Source organism: Mesoplodon densirostris, chromosome 1 (genome assembly GCF_025265405.1).
Source record: "Mesoplodon densirostris isolate mMesDen1 chromosome 1, mMesDen1 primary haplotype, whole genome shotgun sequence".
In the NCBI taxonomy this organism is placed as follows: domain Eukaryota; kingdom Metazoa; phylum Chordata; class Mammalia; order Artiodactyla; family Ziphiidae; genus Mesoplodon; species Mesoplodon densirostris.
This window is the reverse complement of record NC_082661.1, coordinates 160,486,123-160,500,222: the sequence shown is the minus strand read 5'-3', so window position 1 is coordinate 160,500,222 and position 14,100 is coordinate 160,486,123.

Below are 14,100 nucleotides of genomic sequence, written 5' to 3'. Positions count from 1 at the left end.
AATATATGATACTTGTTTTTCTCTTTCTGACTTACTTCACTCTGTATGACAGACTCTAGGTCCATCCACATCTCTGCAAAAGATCCAATTTCATTCCTCTTTATGGCTGAGGAATATTCCATTGTATATATGTATCACATCTTCTTTATCCATTCATCTGTCGATGGACATTTAGGTTGTTTCCATGTCCTGGGTATTGTAAATAGTGTGGCAATGAACATTGTGGTACATGACTCTTTTTCAATTATGATTTTCTCAGGGTATGTGCCCAGGAGTTGGATTGCTGGGTCATATGGTAGTTCTGTTTTTAAGTTTTTAAGGAACCTCCATACTGTTCTCCATAGTGTCTGTATCAATTTACATTCCCACCAAGAGTGCAAGAGGGTTCGCTTTTCTCCACATCCTCTCCAGCATTTATTGTTTGTAAGATTTTTTGATGATGGCCATTCTGACTGGTGTGAGCTGATACCTCATTGTAGTTTTGATCTGCATTTCTCTAAAAATTAGTGATGTTGAGCATCCTTTCATGTGCCTCTTTGCTAACTGTATGCCTTCTTTGGAGAAATGTCTATTTAGGTCTTCTGCCCATTTATTTTATTGGATTGTTTGTTTTTTTGATATTGAGCTGCATGAGTTTGTATATTTTGGAGATTAATCCCTTGTCAGTTGTTTTGTTTACAAATATTTTCTCCCATTCACAATAGTGATTCTTCCAATCCAAGTTAATGGTATATCTCTCCATCTGTTTGTGTTATATTTGATTTCTTTCATCAGTGTCTTATAGTTTTCTGAGTACAGGTGTTTTACCTCCTTAGGTAGGTTTATTCCTAGGTATTTTATTCTTTTTGTTGCAGTGGTAAATGGGAGTGTTTCATTAATTTCTCTTTCTGATCTTTTGTTTTTAGTGTATAGCAATGCAAGAAATTTATGTGCATTAATTTTGTATCCTGCAACTTTACCAAGTTCATCGACTAGCTCTAGTAGTTTTCTGGTGGCATATTTAGGATGTTCTATGTACCATGTCATCTGCAAACAGTGACAGTTTTACTTCTTTTCCAATTTGTATTCCTTTTATTTCTTTTTCTTCTCTGATTGCCATGGCTAGGACTTCCAAAACTATTTTGAATAATAGTGGTGAGAGTGGACACCCTTGTTTTGTTTCTGATCTTCGAGGAAATGCTTTCAGATTTTCACCATTGAGAATGATGTTTGCTGTGGGTTTGTCATATATGGTCTTTATTTTCTTGAGGTAGGTTCCCTCTATGTCCACTTTATGGAGCATTTTTATTATAAATCTTAAGCACCTAAGAAGCAAAATTACTCATTTAAAAACCAGAATCTTACTAAGACTGTAAGAACAAATATGTTAACTCACAGATAAATTTAGTAGCTCAAATATTTAAACAACATAAAAAAATGCACATCAGATCACACAGTGATTAAATTTGTTTGTTAATTCTCATGAATATCACAACTTAAAAGTGTTTTCTTTTTAACAATCCTGTAGTTATAAATCCATTCATACACTGAAGGGGTAGTTCCAGAGCAGCCAAGATCACATGATCATAACTCAAAAATAGAAAAGGGGTGTGAATTAAAACAATTGGTAAAATAATTGCCACAACACATAGGCTCTGGGCAAAAGTGACTCGACTCAACAACAAAAGCAACATAGGACTTGAATGAGACCCAAGACTATACCAGAGAATGGTAAAATGAGTAATTTTTACAGGTTTTTTCCTGCCATGTAAATTAGGTTTTCCAATAACCATGCCCTTCAACTGGGACTTAGTTAATCTTGCTGTATCCCATTTCTCAAAACTTCCCCTTCCATTGAAATAATCCAAAGCTAATATAAAGAATACCAGTGGAAGCTGCCTTGGTCTTCAGATGTTAATCCCCATTTGTATAAACACTGAGTAATTATGAACAATGAACATAGAAAAGTTTCAGCTTCCATCTTTCTTAATCAATTTGTCAATTTAATGAATATGATATTCTGTGTCTTCTAACAGGCCACAATTGCAATCACTAGTTCTGAGTTATGAATATAATATGAAAGAGTATTTTTCTCACTTTAATTACTTTTGCAATAATTCTTTAAATAATCTCTTTGAGAAAAATATGAAGTTGCAGGAATTTTCTGATGCCTTGAAGTTGGAGATTTGGTAAAGATAACTTTCTTGCTCATTTGTATGGCTTGCATTATTAATTACATCATGAAAATTTGTAATTTTCTGGTTATGTATTTTAAGGGTTATATTTGATACGATTCTACTTGCTTTTATTGTTTCCAAATTTTAAAAATGTAAATAGAACACTTAAATATGAAACATGTAAATGTCACACTTCTCTCATACTTGGTCCCAACTATTCATAGAATTTAAAGGGGAACCTGGTGGACTTGTGCTAAGTGAAGTGAGCTAGTCAGAGAAGGACAAATTTTGCATGATTCCGATAATATGAGGTATCTAAAATAGTCAAACTGATAGAAAAGGTAAGTAGAATTGTGATTGTCAGAGGCTGCAGGGTGAAAGAAATGGGGAAATGATGGTTGAAAAGGTACAAAATTTCAGTATACTAGATGAAAAAGTTCTAGAGGGCTGATGTACATAATGCCTATAGTTAATGTTAACCAAGAATTCCAAGAACAGAGACCTGGTTGAAATAAAAAGGCATTTATTTCAGGTTTGTTAAGACTGCAGCTTAGGAGACAGATTCAAGAGTCTCTTGAATTGTGTTCCACTGGACTATGTAATGGGGGAAGCTTGTAAAGGCAAAAGAACACAAGGTTACATAAATTGTCACGAATTACGATTGGAGCTGGCAAGAAGTAAGGGCACTTGTTAAGCAAGAATTGGTAGGGATTTGAAATGATTATGTAGTTGTGAAGAGGGGGAAAACTTTGAATCTACAAGGTTGCAGCTAGCAGCTGCCAGCAGATATTGTTTTGAAACAGCTGGTGATGTCCTTGAGTTTGATATACTTAAGAGAAAATTCATGTTCGCAGCGTTGCAGGGATGTGTCTGAGACCAGAACCTCAATGGCTACCTGACTTCATTTCTGTATGCCTGAACTATGATTACTCCTTTATAATTTCAATTTGTCCTTATTAGTAATACTATATTGCACATTTCACAATTTACACTTTTCTTGTCTCAAAAAGCCCTTCCTATTTGGACCACCAACAAAGATGATGCTGTTGAAAAGCTACCCAAGGACTCCTGAGTCATTCCCATGCCTTCCTTATCAGCTGATGTTACTCACTTAAAGACTTCTTTCCCCTGTGCCCCAGAAGTTTGAATTACTCCAAAGCCTGTTTTCAGTTTACTGCCCCACATGTGGAGATGTATACTGGCTACATTATGGAAGTCTGCAGTCAGCCAATTTTGCTCTTTTGATGGAGCAAGAACTTTGGGGTTCCAAAGATCACCACATCAAGGAGTTATTGTGACCAGGGGAAAACAATTATCTGTCACCCACACAAGTATGGAAGATCTGAAGGTGTTAGAGACCCAGTGAAAGGGGTGGTTAAAAGCAGTACTTGAAGCCTTATTGAACTGGGAGAAGTTGTAACATTATACCCAGAAAATGGGTCTATTCTCAGTTGATTTCCATTAATGGTTTGTTGAGGCGTTCACAAAATTTATTGGCATGGATCCAAGAACAGATCAAAATAGCCCACTAACCCTAGCCACCTTTATCTTGGCTTTCATGCAGACTCTTCAAAACCAAGTTAAGGAAAATGTGGTAGGATGGCAAAGGCAGACTCATAGTCAGATTTTAGCAGCAACTACTCAGTTTTGGGGTAATCCTGAGAAAGACAAGGAACACATCAAAGATTGCTGGGTTGGCTGCTCACAACTCTTTCCTAAAGCAAATAGAATAATCCCTGCTCTGGCCAACCTATGAAGGGAATAAAGGAAGAATGGAGAATGAATGCCATTTTTACAAGAAACCAGAATATTGGAAGATAGATTGTAGAAAGAGATGCTGAAGGACACAGGAGCAAGGGAGTCAGGGAAGCCCAGAAGGCTAGGGAATAATTGGCAAACCACTTAAAGTAAACAGATTTTAGGTATCTCATAGGTGGGAACTGGTGATACTGGTTCTACTTAATATGAAGTTTTCTCAGGAATTTCTCACTTTCCATTAGGTGAAGAAAGGACCAATGCAGCTGTCACGTTGTTAGTCATGTTCCTTTTCATTCTTGTTCCTTTTTCTCCTTGATTCCCATACAGATTGGTACCCAGACTGAGGAACATGCATCCTTACTTTCTTCTGATTCTCCTGTAAATCTACTGGGGAGAGACCTGCTGTCAGAAAGGCTACCATTTTCTGTATTTTGAAGGCCCAAAAGTGGAGCATCTTAAGAAAAGCCATTTTACTTAGTTACCATATGCTTTCTGAAAGAAAAAGGATCTGGAGAGAGTGGTAGTCATCCATGCTGGAAGAGCACCCTGAGCTGAAACCAATTGATGTATCACTTGGGCCCTAGGGAATAATGATACTGATTTCATTTGAGATATAGAATCAGTAAAAACCGTTTACCAAAAGGATAGGTCATGGCCATATGTAAAACAGTATCTTTTGTTAGGGGTTCAATTAAAAATAATAAAATCAGTAATAAAAAATTTAGAAAAACAAAGGATACTTTTTAAAAGGGCACTCATTCTGTAATACTCTCATACTTCCAATAAAGAAGAAAGAGAAATTTGATAAAGATGACCCTTATATAGATTTGTACAAGATTTTAGAGAAGTAAATAATTCGTAGTTCCATTAATCCATATAGTTTCTAATTCTGCAAATCTTTTCTTCTGACTTCAGTACTATTGTCTACAAAGTTTTTCTTTGTAATTGATCTATGTTCTGCATTTTTTTCTCCCTCCCTCCTTCCCTTCCTTCTTTCTTTTCTTCCTTCATTCCTTCCTTCTTTTTTTCTCTTCCTCTAGCATATGGACCTTGTTTCCTTTTTCTTGTGAAGGAGTCCAATATTTATGATACAGGATCTCTCAAAGATTTAGGGACTCTTATTTTCTCTAGTCATTTACAAACAAACACACAAACAAAACCTAGAGAAATGTTTTCCTCAGGGGGATCTATAATTATTCAAATTTAGAACCATTTTGGTAGCCTCAGAAATTAGAGAAAAATGAAAAATTGACACTTTAGCTTTGTGACATTTCTTTGCTTCACAGTAGCAAAGAGGCCCATTAGGCAAATTGCAATATTGCTTAACTGAGGACATCTGTTGTCAGCTACAGGCCACAGAATGTTACAATCTACAAGTCAGCTCACTTTGCAGATATAATCGACTACTAACAGTGAAAAAATTTCCACAATATGGGGACAAGTACAATATTATACAGTGGATTCTAGTTTTTGCAGAGTAGGAAAAAACTGCTGATTTACATGATAATTCTCCAAATTTCTGCTTTGACCCCTAGAATATGAAGATGCTTTTGAAACCTGAAATTGCCTATCACCTTTCTCCCAGCTTTGGGGATTCCAAATTTGGGGAATTTTAACATTTGGATATTCCAAATTTTGACCTGATTTATCTGATCCTCTGACTCACTTTGCATATTTAACAATGCTTACTCAAGAGTCTTGTACTCGGGATAAAAGTGGCTCCCTTATATCTTCCTATGCTCTGGTAACTTACAAAATTTTGGAAGTTGAAGTGTTGTCTGGAATTAAATCTGCACAAGCAGACAAGTTAATAGCAGTTAGCAGAGCTATAATTCTTGGTTCTAGATTTAAAGTGAATATATTCATGTATATATTTATGTATATTCATTTTCCATGAATAGTTATGAATTTTCATGAATTTGATATATATATATATATATGCATATAATTAATAACTATATGTTTGGTATCTGTCATGCTATAAAGCAAACTTTTTAAAAAGATTTTCACTTCAGTGGGAACTAAATAATCTCATAGAAATTTGTGAGGGGCTTTACAATTGCATGCTAAAATATCAATAATTTATTTTGCATAGAGAGCTGTGAAAGTTGTTATTAAAACATGACAGACTCCAAATTTAGAAGTTTTACTTTTAATACAATAAGAAAGATTTTTTCCATTTCCAAAAACATGCTTCATAGAAAAAATAGGCAAATGGATTATAAAAGGGGCTAGAAGAAATTTGACTGGATCATGGGAATTAACTAAAAAAACAATTCCTATATCACAGCTTGATCAGATGTTGTGTCATAAACAAAATCATCTGAATAAAAAAGGTTTATTGCAAGGAGAACGGGTGGCTTATGCTCAAAAGACTCGAACTCTCCAATGGGTTTCAGGGAAGAAGTTTTAATAGGCAAAATTTGGTGGGAGGGTTGCAGGGTGTGAAACCCTCATCTGATTGGTTGGTGGTAAGATAATAGTATGGTGTTCCTGGAATGTCAATCATCAGCCTTCTTGTTCCAACCAGGCTGGAGTCAAGTGCTTGTGTTCAGCCTGAAGTTATCATCCTCCACCTGGGGTGGGGTTGGGGGGCCGCTTAGTTCCCACAGAAGAACTCAGAGATATGTATCAAACTGTTATGTACCTCCCCTGAGGAGGAACCAGGACCAGGTTCCCCATCACTGCACTATTGTTTCTTTCTGCATTCCCTCACTCTCTTAATTAGTAGCTGTTTGAATCTGCCCTTTGGAAGGTCTAGGAGGCTGAAAGCCTTTTTCCTACAAAGAAGAAACAGGGGGAACAGGGGACACTGAAAGGCTTTTGTGCCTGGGAGGGCCCCACAGGGTTCTGCATAGTTTCAATACCAGAGCATTTGAATCCAATAATGAAAGTTGTGTTATCTCTACTGTTGTTCAGGAATTATGCATATGTTTGCAGATTCCTATACGTTATCATACACCCTTCCTCAAATTTGGAACTTGAGGGGAAGGCTGAAGGGTATGTAACCCTCCTCTGATCGGTTGGTGTTGAGTCAACAGTATGGTCGTCTGTTAGACTACAATCAAGTAGAATGATTGAATCAAACTTTTAAAAAATTCATTGGCTAAGATTCATCTATCTAACTGGTTGAAATGGCCCAGAGTTTTACCATTAGCCTTGCTAGAATGACCCCTGCACACAAACACAGAATCTCTCCCTTTGAATGTATGTTTGACAGGCCTTGAATGTATGAATTTGAGTCTGAGATCATGCCCTCTATTGGACTTCAGTGAATCTTCTCATAATCACAATCATTTTCAATACTTAAAAGGGTTTCTTTCTTCTGTAGAAACCCTGAGGCTTAAAGCCATAAGGATCTGGAAGGACCTGTCCCTATGGACAGGGATATTTCGTCTACACATAGGTGTTCTATAAGAAAGATAGACTGTTACCCTGCTGATAAGAGCCTTTCAAGTGTTACTGATCATCCATTCAGCTCTCAGAGTTAACAAAAACTTGCAAGAATTCATACTTCCCCATGTAAAGCCAGCACAACAGGACTGGACTGTGGTTCCCACAAAGGATTTGAAACTTAAGTTTTCAAGACTAACTGATACTAGTACTGAACTCAAATGAAAACAAGTGTTCTAGAAAACATATTTTTCTCATAGACTGTCTTGCTGTCATAATCACAGTGAGGTTATTTTGATTACTTTAAGAATCACAGTTTACTAGAAAACAGAAATTACTTGTTATTTTTTGTTTTCTTTCTGTCCTCCCAGTAATGGCTCCCACAGCCTCATTTCCCATCAGCTCTAAACTGTCCCGCCAGTATAAGCAGTGTCTGGACTTATAAGTCCAACAATCTGATTAATGATAGAATAAAAGAGAGACCATCTTCATTAGTAATTTTTTATAATAACAAAGTAAAAGTGACTAACATGCCTCCAGCTACTCAATCCTGAAATGTGAAACACGAATATTTTAACTGGTTTCATTGGAAAGATGATGTAAAAATTCTAATTAATAGAAAAACAGAAATTTGGAATTGTAATATAGAGACTGCAAAAGACAGGGTTAATGTTACTTGGTTAATTCCAGGGTGCAATTTCTCTCCAGTCCCAATATAGGTCGATAAATAAATATTAATGCCTGTTATTCAGGGAGCTTTTGTTAACTGTTATAATAGTATAACTATCGATTTAGACCCAAAGTAAGCAAAACAAAACAAAAACACCCACAGGATGGGTTTGTTCTAAAGACTTAAAACAGTTAGAGCCATATACATTACACATTAGAATTTCAATCTGTACCTTTCAATGGGGTCTCATAATAAGACTTTTATACTACATGATGGCCATGGATATCATTGTGTTTCATATCTGGGGAAATTATTTGTAAAAATAAAACAATTAGTAAAGGGCCTAGAATCATATAAATGTGATGGTATTTATGTAATTCTCTAAAACGCAGGAGAAATTTATTAGACCTTGCAAGAAAAACTTAATTAAAAATTTAGACTATTAGGATACAGAGTTAAGCTACTCCTTACACTTAGGTGGGGAAAGATTTCATAAGACTCCACCAAACGATATTTAGATAGTTATTCATTGAAAACCCAGGAAACAAAGATATCAGAACAATTTGTAAAATTCATGTATGACTAGGAAAAATTGTTATTCATTGCTAACTAAGAATTTTATTTAACCTTTTACCATTGATATGATATAGTCAAAGGTTATTTCCCAAAGGCAAATAATGTACTGATTTTTTAAAAAAAATCAGTAATTCTGCTATTCCATCACAATTTTGATAATTGCTTTGCTTTATATTTCACTGTGTATTTACTAGATATTTAGATGGTTGCAATTTGCCCAGAGAATAGTAGAAATAGCAATGGATATAATTATAATATTGTTACTATTTAATAGTAACACAGGCAGGAGTTGGAAAAGGCAAATAAGAATTAAAAATAAGAGAGGACTTCCGGGTAAGATGGCAGAAGAGTAAGACGCGGAGATCACCTTCCTCCCCACGGATACACCAGAAATACAGCTACACGTGGAAAAACTCCTACAGAACACCTACTGAATGCTGGCAGAAGACCCCAGACCTCCCAAAAGGCAAGAAACTCCCACATACCTGGGTAGGGCAAAGCGGAGAGATTCCCGCACAGAGGATCGGTGCCGAGCGGCACTCACCAGCCCGAGAGGCTTGTCTGCTCGCCCGCCAGGGCGGGCGGCGCTGGGAGCTGAGGCTCGGGCTTCGGTCAGAGCGCAGGGAGAGGACTGGGGCTGGCGGTGAGAACTCAGCCTGAAGGGGGATAATGTGCCACAGCTAGCCGGCAGGGAGTCCGGGAAAACTCTGGAGCTGCCGAAGAGGCAAGAGACTTTTTCTTCCCTCTTGGTTTCCTGGTGCGCGAGGAGAGGGGATTAAGAATGCTGCTTAAAGGGGCTCCACAGACGGGCGCGAGTCACGACTGAAAGCGCGGAGCCCAGTGACGGGCGTGGGACGCTGGGGCTGCTGCTGCCGCCGCCAAGAAGCCTGTGTGCGAGCGCAGGTCACTGTCCACACCGCCCTGCCGGGAGCCTGTGCAGCCCGCCACTGCCGGGGTCCCGGGATCCAGGGGCGGCTTCCCTGGGAGAACGCACGGCGTGCCTGGGGCTGGTGCAACGTCACGCCAAACTCTGCCGCTGCAGGCTCGCCCCGCACTCCGTGCCCCTCCCTCCCGCCTGGCCTGAGTGAGCCAGAGTCCCCGAAGAGGCTGCTCCTTTAACCCTGTCCTGTCTGAATGAAGAACAGACGCCCTCTGGTGACCTAAACGCAGAGGCGGGGCCAAATCCAAAGCTGAGACCCAGGAGCTGTGAGAACAAAGAAGAGAAAGGGAAACCTCTCCCAGCAGCCTCAGAAGCAGCGGATTAAAGCTCCACAATCAACTTGATGTACCCTGCATCTGTGGAATACATGAATAGACAACAAATCATCCCAAATTGAGGAGCCAGGAGTCAGTGCTGTGCCTCTGAGGTGGGAGAGCCAACTTCAGGACACTGGTCCACAAGAGACCTCCCTTCTCCACATAATATCAAACGGCGAAAATCTTCCAGAGATCTCCATCTCAACACCAGCACCCAGCTTCACTCAATGACCAGCAAGCTACAGTGCTGGACACGCTATGCCAAACAAATAGCAAGACAGGAACACAACGCCACCCATTAGCAGAGAGGTGGCCTAAAATCATAAAAAGTCCGCAGACACACCAAAACACACCACCAGACGTGGACCTGCCCACCAGAAAGACAAGATCCAGCCTCATCCACCAGAACACAGGCACTAATCCCCTCCACCAGGAAGCCTACACAACCCACTAAACCAACCTTAGCCAATGGGGACAGACACCAAAAACAATGGGAACTACGAACCTGCAGCCTGCAAAAAGGAGACCCAAACACAGTAACATAAGCAAAATGAGAAGACAGAAAAACACACAGCAGGAGAAGGAGCAAGATAAAAACCCACCAGACCTAACAAATGAAGAGGTAATAGGCATTCTACCTGAAAAAGAATTCAGAATAATGATGGTAAAGATGATGCAAGATTCTTTTTCCCAGATCCAAAATCTTGGAAATAGAATAGACAAAATGCAAGAAACAGTTAACAAGGACCTAGAAGAACTAAAGATGAATCAAGCATCGATTAAAAACACAATAAATGAAATAAAAAATACTCTAGATGGGATCAATAGCAGAATAACTGAGGCAGAAGAATGGATAAGTGAGGTGGAAGATAAAATAGTGGAAATAACTGCTGCAGAGCAAAGTAAAGAAAAAAGAATGAAAAGAACAGAGGACAGTCTCAGAGACCTCTGGGACACCATTAAATGCACCAACATTCGAATTATAGGGGTTCCAGAAGTAGAAGAGAAAAAGAAAGGGACTGAGAAAATATTTGAAGAGATTATAGTTGAAAACTTCCCTAATATGGGAAAGGAAATAGTTATTCAAGTCCAGGAGGCACAGAGAGTCCCATACAGAATAAATCCAAGGAGAAATACGCCAAGACACATATTAATCAAACTGTCAAAAATTAAACACAAAGAAATCCTATTAAAAGCAGCAAGGGAAAAATAACAAATAACACACAAGGGAATCCCCATCAGGATAACAGCTGATCTCTCAGCAGAAACTCTACAAGCCAGAAGGGAGTGGCAGGACATACTTAAAGTGATGAAGGAGAAAAACCTGCAACCAAGATTACTCTACCCAGCAAGGATCTCATTCAGATTTGATGGAGAAACTGAAACCTTTACAGACAAGCAAAAGCTGAGAGAGTTCAGCACCACCAAACCAGCTTTACAACAAATGCTAAAGGAACTTCTCTAGGCAAGAAACACAACAGAAGGAAAAGACCTACAATAACGAACACAAAACAATTAAGAAAATGGGAATAGGAACATACATATCGATAATTACCTTAAATGTAAATGGACTAAATGCTCCCACCAAAAGACACAGATTGGCTGAATGGATACAAAAACAAGACGCATATATATGCTGTCTACAAGAGACCCACTTCAGACCTAGAGACACATACAGACGGAAAGTAAGGGGATGGAAAAAGATAGTCCATGCAAATGGAAACCAAAAGAAAGCTGGAGTAGCAATTCTCATATCAGACAAAATAGACTTTAAAATAAAGACTACTAGAAGAGACAAAGAAGGACACTACATAATGATCAAGGGGTCAATCCAAGAAGAAGATATAACAATTGTAAATATTTATGCACCCAACATAGGAGCACCTCAATACATAAGGCAAATACTAACAGCCATAAAAGGAGAAATCGACAGTAACACACTCATAGTAGGGGACTTTAACACCCCACTTTCACCAATGGACAGATCATCCAAAATGAAAATAAATAAGGAAACACAAGCTTTAAATGATACATTAAACAAGATGGACTTAATTGATATTTATAGGACATTCCATCCAAAAACAACAGAATACACATTTTTCTCAAGTGCTCATGGAACATTCTCCAGGATAGATCATATCTTGTGTCACAAATCAAGCCATGGTAAATTTAAGAAAATTGAAATTGTATCAAGTATCTTTTCTGACCACAATGCTATGAGACTAGACATCAATTACAGGTAAAGAGCTTTAAAAAATACAAACACATGGAGGCTAAACAATACACTACTCAATAACGAAGTGATCACTGAAGAAATCAAAGAGGAAATTAAAAAATACCTAGAAACAAATGACAATGGAGACACGACGACCCAAAACCTATGGGATGCAGCAAAAGCAGTTCTAAGAGGGAAGTTTATGGCAATACAATCCCACCTTAAGAAACAGGAAACATCTCGAATAAACAACCTAACCTTGCACCTAAAGCAATTAAAGAAAGAAGAACAAAAACATCCCAAAGTTAGCAGAAGGAAAGAAATCATAAAAATCAGATCAGAAATAAATGAAAAAGAAATGAAGGAAACGATAGCAAAGATCAATAAAACTAAAAGCTGGTTCTTTGAGAAGATAAACAAAATTGATAAACCATTAGCCAGACTCATCAAGAAAAAAAGGGAGAAGACTCAAATCAATAGAATTAGAAATGAAAAAGGAGAAGTAACAACTGACACTGCAGAAATACAAAAGATCATGAGAGATTACTACAAGCAACTCTATGCCAACAAAATGGACAACCTGGAAGAAATGGACAAATTCTTAGAAATGCACAACCTGCCAAGACTGAATCAGGAAGAAATAGAAAATATGAACAGACCAATCACAAGCACTGAAATTGAAACTGTGATTAAAAATCTTCCAACAAACAAAAGCCCATTACCAGATGGCTTCACAGGGGAATTCTATCAAGCATTTAGAGAAGAGCTAACACCTATCCTTCTCAAACTCTTCCAAAATATAGCAGAGGGAGGAACACTCCCAAACTCATTCTACGAGGCCACCATCACCTTGATACCAAAACCAGACAAGGATGTCACAAAGAATGAAAACTACAGGCCAATATCACTGATGAACATAGATGCAAAAATCCTCAACAAAATACTAGCAAACAGAATCCAACAGCACATTAAAAGGATCATACACCATGATCAAGTGGGGTTTATTCCAGGAATGCAAGGATTCTTCAATATACGCAAATCAATCAATGTGATACACCATATTAACAAATTGAAGGAGAAAAAACATATGATCATCTCAATAGATGCAGAGAAAGCTTTCGACACAATTCAACACCCATTTATGATAAAAACCCTGCAGAAAGTAGGCATAGAGGGAACTTTCCTCAACATAATAAAGGCCATATATGACAGACCCACAGCCAGCATCGTGTTCAATGGTGAAAAACTTAAACCATTTCCACTAAGATCAGGAACAAGACAAGGTTGCCCACTCTCACCACTCTTATTCAACCTAGTTTTGGAAGTTTTAGCCACAGCAATCAGAGAAGAAAAGGAAATAAAAGGAATCCAAATTGGAAAAGAAGAAGTAAAGCTGTCACTGTTTGCAGATGACATGATACTATACATAGAGAATCCTAAAGATGCTACCAGAAAACTACTAGAGCTAATCAATGAATTTGGTAAAGTAACAGGATACAAAATTAATGCAGAGAAATCTCTGTCATTCCTGTACACTAGTGATGAAAAATCTGAAAGTGAAATCAAGGAAACACTCCCATTTACCATTGCAACAAAAAGAATAAAATATCTAGGAATAAACCTACCTAAGGAGACAAAAGACCTGTATGCAGAAAATTATAAGACACTGATGAAAGAAATTAAAGATGATACAAATAGATGGAGAGATGTACCATGCTCTTGGATTGGAAGAATCAACATTGTGAAAATGACTCTACTACCCAAAGCAATCTACAGATTCAATGCAATCCCTATCAAACTACCACTGGCATTTTTCACAGAACTAGAACAAAAAATTTCACACTTTGTATGGAAACACAAAAGACCCCGAATAGCCAAAGCAATCTTGAGAACGAAAAATGGAGCTGGAGGAATCAGGCTCCCTGACTTCAGACTATACTACAAAGCTACAGTAATCAAGACAGTATGGTACTGGCACAAAAACAGAAAGATAGATCAATGGAACAGGATAGAAAGCCCAGAGATAAACCCACGGACATATGGTCACCTTATCTTTGATAAAGGAGGCAGGAATG